Below are 7595 nucleotides of genomic sequence, written 5' to 3'. Positions count from 1 at the left end.
TTGGCTGTTGTTTTTTTAGTTTATTGGTTGGTTGGTAGTTTGGCTGCTTGGTTCCAGACAGTCATCACTGTACTACAGGACATTGTGACAAACGTTACAATAAACACATAATACGCTATATATACAGATGGTTTACATGAAAATATATGAATATCTTAATTAGAGCGATGTCATGTCCTTTCAGGTGGACCATGTGGTGAACGGACACGCCGCTTCCAGGCAGCTGAAAGAGCAGGCGGAGAAGAGGTGAGCATCAGTCGCTCTGATGCGTTTCTGTTCTCACTCAGTCTGATCGCTGAGCTTTTCTCTGCAGTGGGAAACACGTTTACTCCTGCCTGAACCTCCATCTGGAGCACATGTCTGGAGACGCAGCACAGCTGGAGCAGCTGACGGCCAGCCTGCACATCTGGCCTGATTTCCACGGCAACCGCTCTCCTCTGGCCGACCAGACGTCACGGGGATCGGTGAGGAACGCTGTGCTTGTTACAGTGCTGATGAAAAAATATAATATAATATAAAAACATAAGATTTAAATTTATATTTACATTTTACTATTTATTCATTATGTTCCAGTTTTCATTGTACTGCCTTTAATTTAATTATTTTTTTTTATTTTTTTATTATTTATTAATAAAACTGATAACTGGACGTACATTTTCTGCAGAATATGTGAGTGGTGCTTACTGCGGCAAAATTTGGCACCAGGCAGTTGTTCGGATGTTGTGGGTGGTTGCTAGGGTTGTTGGTGCTGCTAGAATGAGAATATTGAGAATGAACTCCAAATTAACATTTATAGTAATGACATCTTTTTTTTTAAATTATATTTTTGGGCTTTTTTCCTTTATTTCAGAGGACATAAATGTGGATTTAACAGGGACATTTGCTTAATGTCATGAAAATAATGTTAATAGCCCTATAAAGTACTTTTTTCTTTACGTTCTAGAAAGAAAGATTTTCTTTACGTTTAATATAATTTCTTATTTTTAACCATTAAGAAAAAAGACACATCAGATAGTTTTAGCTTTTATAACTAATGTTTGCAGTGGTGGAGAGTTGATTGATGATGTCACTGCTGGTGTGTGCAGGTTGTGGGACTCACTTTATCACAGACACTGGATGATTTAGCTCTGCTGTATCTAGCAACTCTTCAGGCCATCGCTGTAAGACACACACCACACACACACACACTCTCTCTCACATACAAACACACAAACACACTCTCACTCACACACTAACTAAGTGTTCAGTATTACAGTGTTAATGTGATTGTGTGTCTCTGTTGTATGAAGCTTGGCACCAGACACATCCTAGATGCCATGAAAGAGGCAGGATATGACATCACAACCCTCTTCCTGTGCGGGGGGCTGAGCAAGAACGCGTTGTTCGTACAGACACACGCCAACACCACGGGTCAGTGCTCACTCACACACACGCTCATATATCTGACATGACATGACCAACACCACGGGTCAATGCTCACTCACACACACACTCACTCATTTATCTGACATGGTAGAGACCTGCGCGGGACAGATTTTATCCCGTTCCTGCAGAAATATATGTTGTTTTCTCCCGCTGCCGCCCGCAACAATCAAGCTTCGTCCCGCTCCCGCCCGCAAAATCCTGCGGGTAAACGTATAAGTAGTTTTTTTTTTTAAATACATTGCATATTCTGCCTGCTACTCTGTGATTTTTTTCACTTGCTCCCCTGTTGAATATAAAAAAGAAAAAAAAAGAAACGGAAAATAAACAAATGTTTTGTTTTATTTGCGTTTAATTCAATGGATGAACTTGAACAAGGAACTTAGAACAAATAAATACAGTAAAAAAAGTAAGAAATGTACATAAATAAAAATATACCATAATGATTATAGTATAGCCTAATAAATTATATAATAATAATAAACCTGGATTTCTTTCATGTTCAAAAGTAGCCTATATATAGGGCCTAATACTGCTTAAGAATGCCGCCTTTGCTTTTAGCAATTCCTTCAAACATTAAACAAAAACTATCCTTATTCCTCAATAACAAAATATACCAATTTTAAATATTTAGCTAAAAAAAAAAAACTGAATTAACTAAAACAATTAAAAAAAAACTGTATGACTACTTAGTGTGCCCATGCAGGAATAGCATGTCGTTCACTGATGAGGGCTTCAGATTAATCCGTCTCTGCTCCAGTATGCGACCGCAAATACTGAAAGCCCTCTCCGATGGTGCGCTGGAAGCTGGAATGCAAAGTACATGGCGTGTGTCATGCGGTGCAGACATTTTGCCTCTGTGTGGTAGGCTTGGCTGTTCTGCGCCTATGAACCACGCGAGAGTTAGCTTCCGACCATGTGCCTGTAAATCGTTTTTATTTTAGTTATCCTTGTTGGTTGTGCATTAGATAAATAACGGTTTATTTGTTTCTAGTTATTTTATTTTGTTCTATATTTCCCACAAAAAAATTTATTTTCCCGCAACCCGCACACAATAATATCTTGCCGCCCGCACCCGCATTCACCCATCAAATATTGTCCCGCGCCGCACTCGGTTGCGCTGGGTCCCGGGGTAGTCTCGCAGGAGTGCAGGTCTCCACACTCAGGTATCTGATATGACATGACCAACACCACGGGTCAGTGCTCTGAGGGATGTGTGTGTGTGTTTCAGGGCTGCCGGTGGTCCTGTCGGCCGGACCAGAGGCCGTTCTGTTGGGAGCTGCTGTGATCGGAGCCTGTGCTTCATCTGACTGTGGCTCCATACAGGTACAAAACACACACACACACACACACACACACACACACACACACACACACACACACACACACACACACACACACACACACACACACACACACACACACACACACACACACTCAGCCGCTGTGATCGGAGCCTGTGCTTCATCTGACTGTGGCTCCATACAGGTACAAAACACACACACACACACACTCAGCCGCTGTGATCGGAGCCTGTGCTTCATCTGACTGTGGCTCCATACAGGTTCAACACACACACACACACACACACACACACACACACACACACACACACACACACACACAGCCGCTGTGATCGGAGCCTGTGCTTCATCTGACTGTGGCTCAATACAGGTAAAAAACACACACACACACACACACACACACACACACACACACACACACACACACACACACACACACACACACACACACACACACACACACACACACACACACACACACACACACACACTCAGCCGCTGTGATCGGAGCCTGTCCTTCATCTGACTGTGACTCCATACAGGTTCAACACACACACACACACACACACACTATGGGTGGAACGGTACACAGAAGTCACGGTTCGATACCAGTTTGGTACAATGGAGCGAAAAGCAAAACAAAAATGCAGAAGGCAATTTTTTTTTAATTGTGCATGTCTCAGGCTGTACCACCTAGTGTATTACTACATTTCTCTCTTTCTCTGTGTGAAAGTAAAGGCATATAACCAGTTTATTTGTAGTGCATTCACAATATTTATATATAATTCGTTTATTAATTAAATTAATAAAAAGAAAAAAAAGACATTGATAACATTGACATTGATGGTAATTGTACCTGAATTAATTTAAAATTAATTTGATATTTCAGTTCAATATATTTGTTTTCCTTAATTTTAATTAACACTAACTTTATTCTCATCTGAATTATATAAAAAAAAATATTTCTGTATAAAATAATACTATCATTAATAAAACATTTGATTTTCTTTTTTAATCAATGTAGAATGTGTAACTAAAAACTAAACTTGGTTTAATTAATTGTAACTGACTGGGAAACCGAAGTTTTCCTAAACTTGCGATCTTAAAGGAGTGGGTTAAATGCTTTTTCATGTATAGTGAGTTTTTTACACTGTTAAAGAGTTGGATTCCCATGCCAAACATGGACAAAGTTTCAAAAATTAAGTTGTAGGTTTGATGGAGTATTTCTGTGCCACAAATACTCCTTCCGGTTTGTCACAAGTTTAAGAAAGTTTTTTTCGAGTATGGGCGTGTGTGACGTCAGATGCGCCGGAATTTCCTTATACGGGTATATATATATGTCTGTGTGTGTGTATATATATAGGCTATCTATCTATCTATATATACATACAGGGGGGGTTGGGGTTCGTGCACTTGCGCGCGCCAAGGACTGAAGCACCTTTTAGACAGGACGCGGAACGCTGCGCTGCGCTTTGAATCCTATTAATTTCAAGGACTTCCAAAGATACATAACAGCTACAAGTATATGCACTATGCAAGCACTATATACATGATTCACCCTATTATACTTTATCGACACAAATTGATAAGTCAAACAGCAAACTGCAATCCCCAAATACTCTTTTAATCGACGATTGCTTATGGCTTATAAGTAACTTAAATAAAACTAGCTACATTACTAGTTCTCATTAAAGAGCTACATTCGATTCTATTCGATACATTCAGGTTCCAAAGGCTTACTCTCAGTACGGTTGACTCTTCTCAGTCTCTCAGGTGCCAAAGGCTTACTCTCAGTACGGTTGACTCTTCTCAGTCTCTCAGGTGCCAAAGGCTTACTCTCAGTACGGTTGACTCTTCTCAGTCTCTCAGGTGCCAAAGGCTTACTCTCAGTACGGTTGGTTCTTCTCAGTACAACAGGTGTAGGAAGCTTACGGCTGTGAAGGAGCGTCGACTGGACAGCAAGTAGGTACTCCACGTACGTTTGGTCTTCCCAATACGTCGGTGCAGTAGGCTTAGGGCTGTGAAGGAGCGTCGACTGGCAGCAGGTAAATCCTCTCAATACGGTTGGTTCTTCTTAGTTCAACAGGTGCAGAAAGCTTACGGCTGTGAAGGAGCGTCCACTGGACAGCAAGTAGGTACTCCTCGTACGTTTGGTCTTCCCAATACGTCGGTGCAGAAGGCTTGGGGCTGTGAAGGGCGTCGACTGGGCAGCAGGTAACTGGGTTTATTCCCACTCCCAAGAACAGCGAGGATGAGACGAGAATGCACCGGCCTCAGATGGAACACACTCCGAACAGCAGGTAACTGGATTTTCTCCGTCCCCCAGAACAGCATCAATAATGAAGCAGAGTACAACAGGATTTAGATACACAACACTCAGAACAACGGGTACCTGAGGTTTCCTCCGTTCTCCACAACAGCAACGATGAGACAAATGCAGCGGGCTTCGGATGGGACGCACTCAGAACAGCAGGTAACTGGATTTTCCCCGTCCTCCAGAACAGCATCAATGATGAATCAGAATACAACAGGCTTTGGATATTCAATACTCAGAACAGCAGGTAACTGGATTTTCCCCGTTCTCCAGAACAGCATCAATGATGAATCAGAATACAACAGGCTTTGGATATTCAACACTCAGAACAGCAGGTAACTGGATTTTCCCCGTTCTCCAGAACAGCATCAATGATGAATCAGAATACAGCAGGCTTAAAGTCCGTTTTCACTTAATCTCTTCCTCAGAAAACTCCCGACTGTAACACAAGGCAAGACCGATGGACACGTGACAGAATTCTGTACAGTAAGCATTCAATAATTCCACTTCAACCACACACCGTGGGACACAGCATTAACTCACGTCACTCTCATCCACTCCGTGAAATTTAAGGTCACGGCCAACCTCCTCGCTCTGGACAGCGGGGGTAGTAAGACGGAAGAATTCAGCGACTGCAATCACAAATCCTAACAGCTGTCTTCTCATTCAGACGTCTGGACTCCGTTTTTTATGTCATTTCTCCTCATATATAATGTTCCCTTTCAAGGGAACTTCGAGCTGCGTCAAACGCTGCGGGAACGCCCCTGCGTTGTGCGTCATGAAGCACGTATGGAATCAGCCCAATGGAGAGATGAAACGTCATAGGCGGGTGACGTCATCGACCAGGAAACTATAAAGCACCCCAAAAACACAAGCGCATTAGCTTCTGTGCTTTCAGTCGCGCTACATGTGAATCTGTCCCTGTGTGATATTGTCTGTCTTACATACCCTGCACCACACAAACAATTTATCCCTATATATATATATATTGAGAGATTATGGCGGACGAACAGCAGTTTAGAAAGTGTGTTCCTCCCTGCTCGCGTTATTTAACGAGCGGGGATACACATGATCTTTGTGTTGTTTGTTTGGGAGTTCAGCATGCCCAGTTTGCTCTCGAGGGAGCAGACTGTGAGCATTGCGAGCGTTTGCCGTTAAGGACGCTCCGCTCCCGCCGGTCGCTCTTTGAGGAGAGCGGTTCGGTGCGCGCTCCCCGCGGTTCGGGTCCCGCTTCTGCCGAGGCAGAGCGGCGGCGCTTATTGTGGGGATCGCAGATGGATCTCACAGCGGGGTTTGAGACGGGCTCTGCCTTATCTCTCCCTTCACCTGTGAGATCCAGTGCCTCAGTCCCGGGTTCGGAAGCACGCGCTGCGGTTTCTTCCGCTCGGGCTGAGGCACCAATGCTATCCAGTTCTGAGGAACTTGATGTTGTTAGTGTTGAGGGAGATGTGGAGGATTCGCCACCCCACACTCCTGAGAGTGATGAGCTTATGGAGGTGTTAACAAGAGCTGTTGAAAAACTTAATATTGAATGGCCAGTGACTAGACAGGAGTCTGTTTCTAAATCAAAGTTGGATGAGAGATTTTTGCCGTCACGTGTGCAGCCTCCACGCCGGTGCCTGCCGTTTTTCCATGATCTCCACACCGAGGTGTCGAAATCATGGAGAAAACCGGTGTCATATAGAGTGTTTAGTCCCCAGACTTCAACATACGCTAATATTATGGGAGCCAAGGCTCATGGTTATGGTGCGTTGCCTCGTGTGGAAGAGACGCTTGCGAGCCATCTCTTCCCCGAAGCAGCATCATCTTTTAAGGCACCGGCATTACCCACCAAGCCTTTAAGAAACACTTCGGCTTTGGTGGGTAAAGCATATTCGGCAGCAGGTCAGGCTGCGTCATGTCTGCATACTATGTCAATCTTGCAGGCATACCAGGCTGATCTGCTAAGGGACATGAGTGAGAGTGAGGAGGTCAGTACTGACGTAGTTCGCGAACTGCGTCAGGCTGCTGATTTATCCCTGCGTGCCACCAGAGAATCGGCCAAATTAATGGGTCGTTCTATGGCAGCTCTGGTGGCCGCAGAAAGACATTTGTGGTTAAATCAGACTAATATTAAAGAGAGAGAAAAAGCTTTTCTTTTAGATGCTCCTCTTTCTCCCATGGGGTTGTTTGGTGATGCTGTGAATTCAGTTATCGATAAATTCCAAGAAGAAAAGAAACAAACTGCAGCTTTTAAAAAGTTTCTTCCCCTTAAAGTTCATGTCCCTGGGGCTGCTGGGCGGGAGCAGCCCCGGCCGTCTTCGAGCTCATCACATAGAGCGCAGCAGAGGCAGAGTGTCGCGTCTCGTGCTCCCCCTGCTGGACAGTGGGCTCAGCCGCGACACTCTCAGCCGAAGCCTTCTCCCAGTAGAACTGATCTGAGGACAGTTATATTGGCTAAGAAGGCTTCGGCTAAGAAGAAGTCCTGACGCCAAGCCGTTCAGGATGCTGAGGGTGGTCCCCACCGAGGCGGAAAGGTGTTCACCTCTTTTTACGGTGCCCATTCCTCCTCGGTG

The 7595-nt window shown here is 44.2% G+C and overlaps 1 long non-coding RNA gene across 1 annotated transcript; it reads left to right on the top strand.

Annotated features, from left to right (window-relative positions):
- Nucleotides 1-396: 396 nt before the first annotated feature.
- LOC143707664 (uncharacterized) lies at nucleotides 397-1379 on the top strand. Its single transcript, XR_013193192.1, has 3 exons — nucleotides 397-464; nucleotides 1086-1160; nucleotides 1290-1379. It is a non-coding gene; the product is annotated as an uncharacterized LOC143707664 (long non-coding RNA).
- Nucleotides 1380-7595: the final 6216 nt, after the last annotated feature.

Source organism: Siphateles boraxobius, unplaced genomic scaffold (genome assembly GCF_051911475.1).
Source record: "Siphateles boraxobius isolate OS27281-9 unplaced genomic scaffold, OSU_SipBor_1 42, whole genome shotgun sequence".
Taxonomy (NCBI): Eukaryota; Metazoa; Chordata; class Actinopteri; order Cypriniformes; family Leuciscidae; genus Siphateles; species Siphateles boraxobius.
This window is presented reverse-complemented; position numbering and strand designations above follow the sequence as displayed.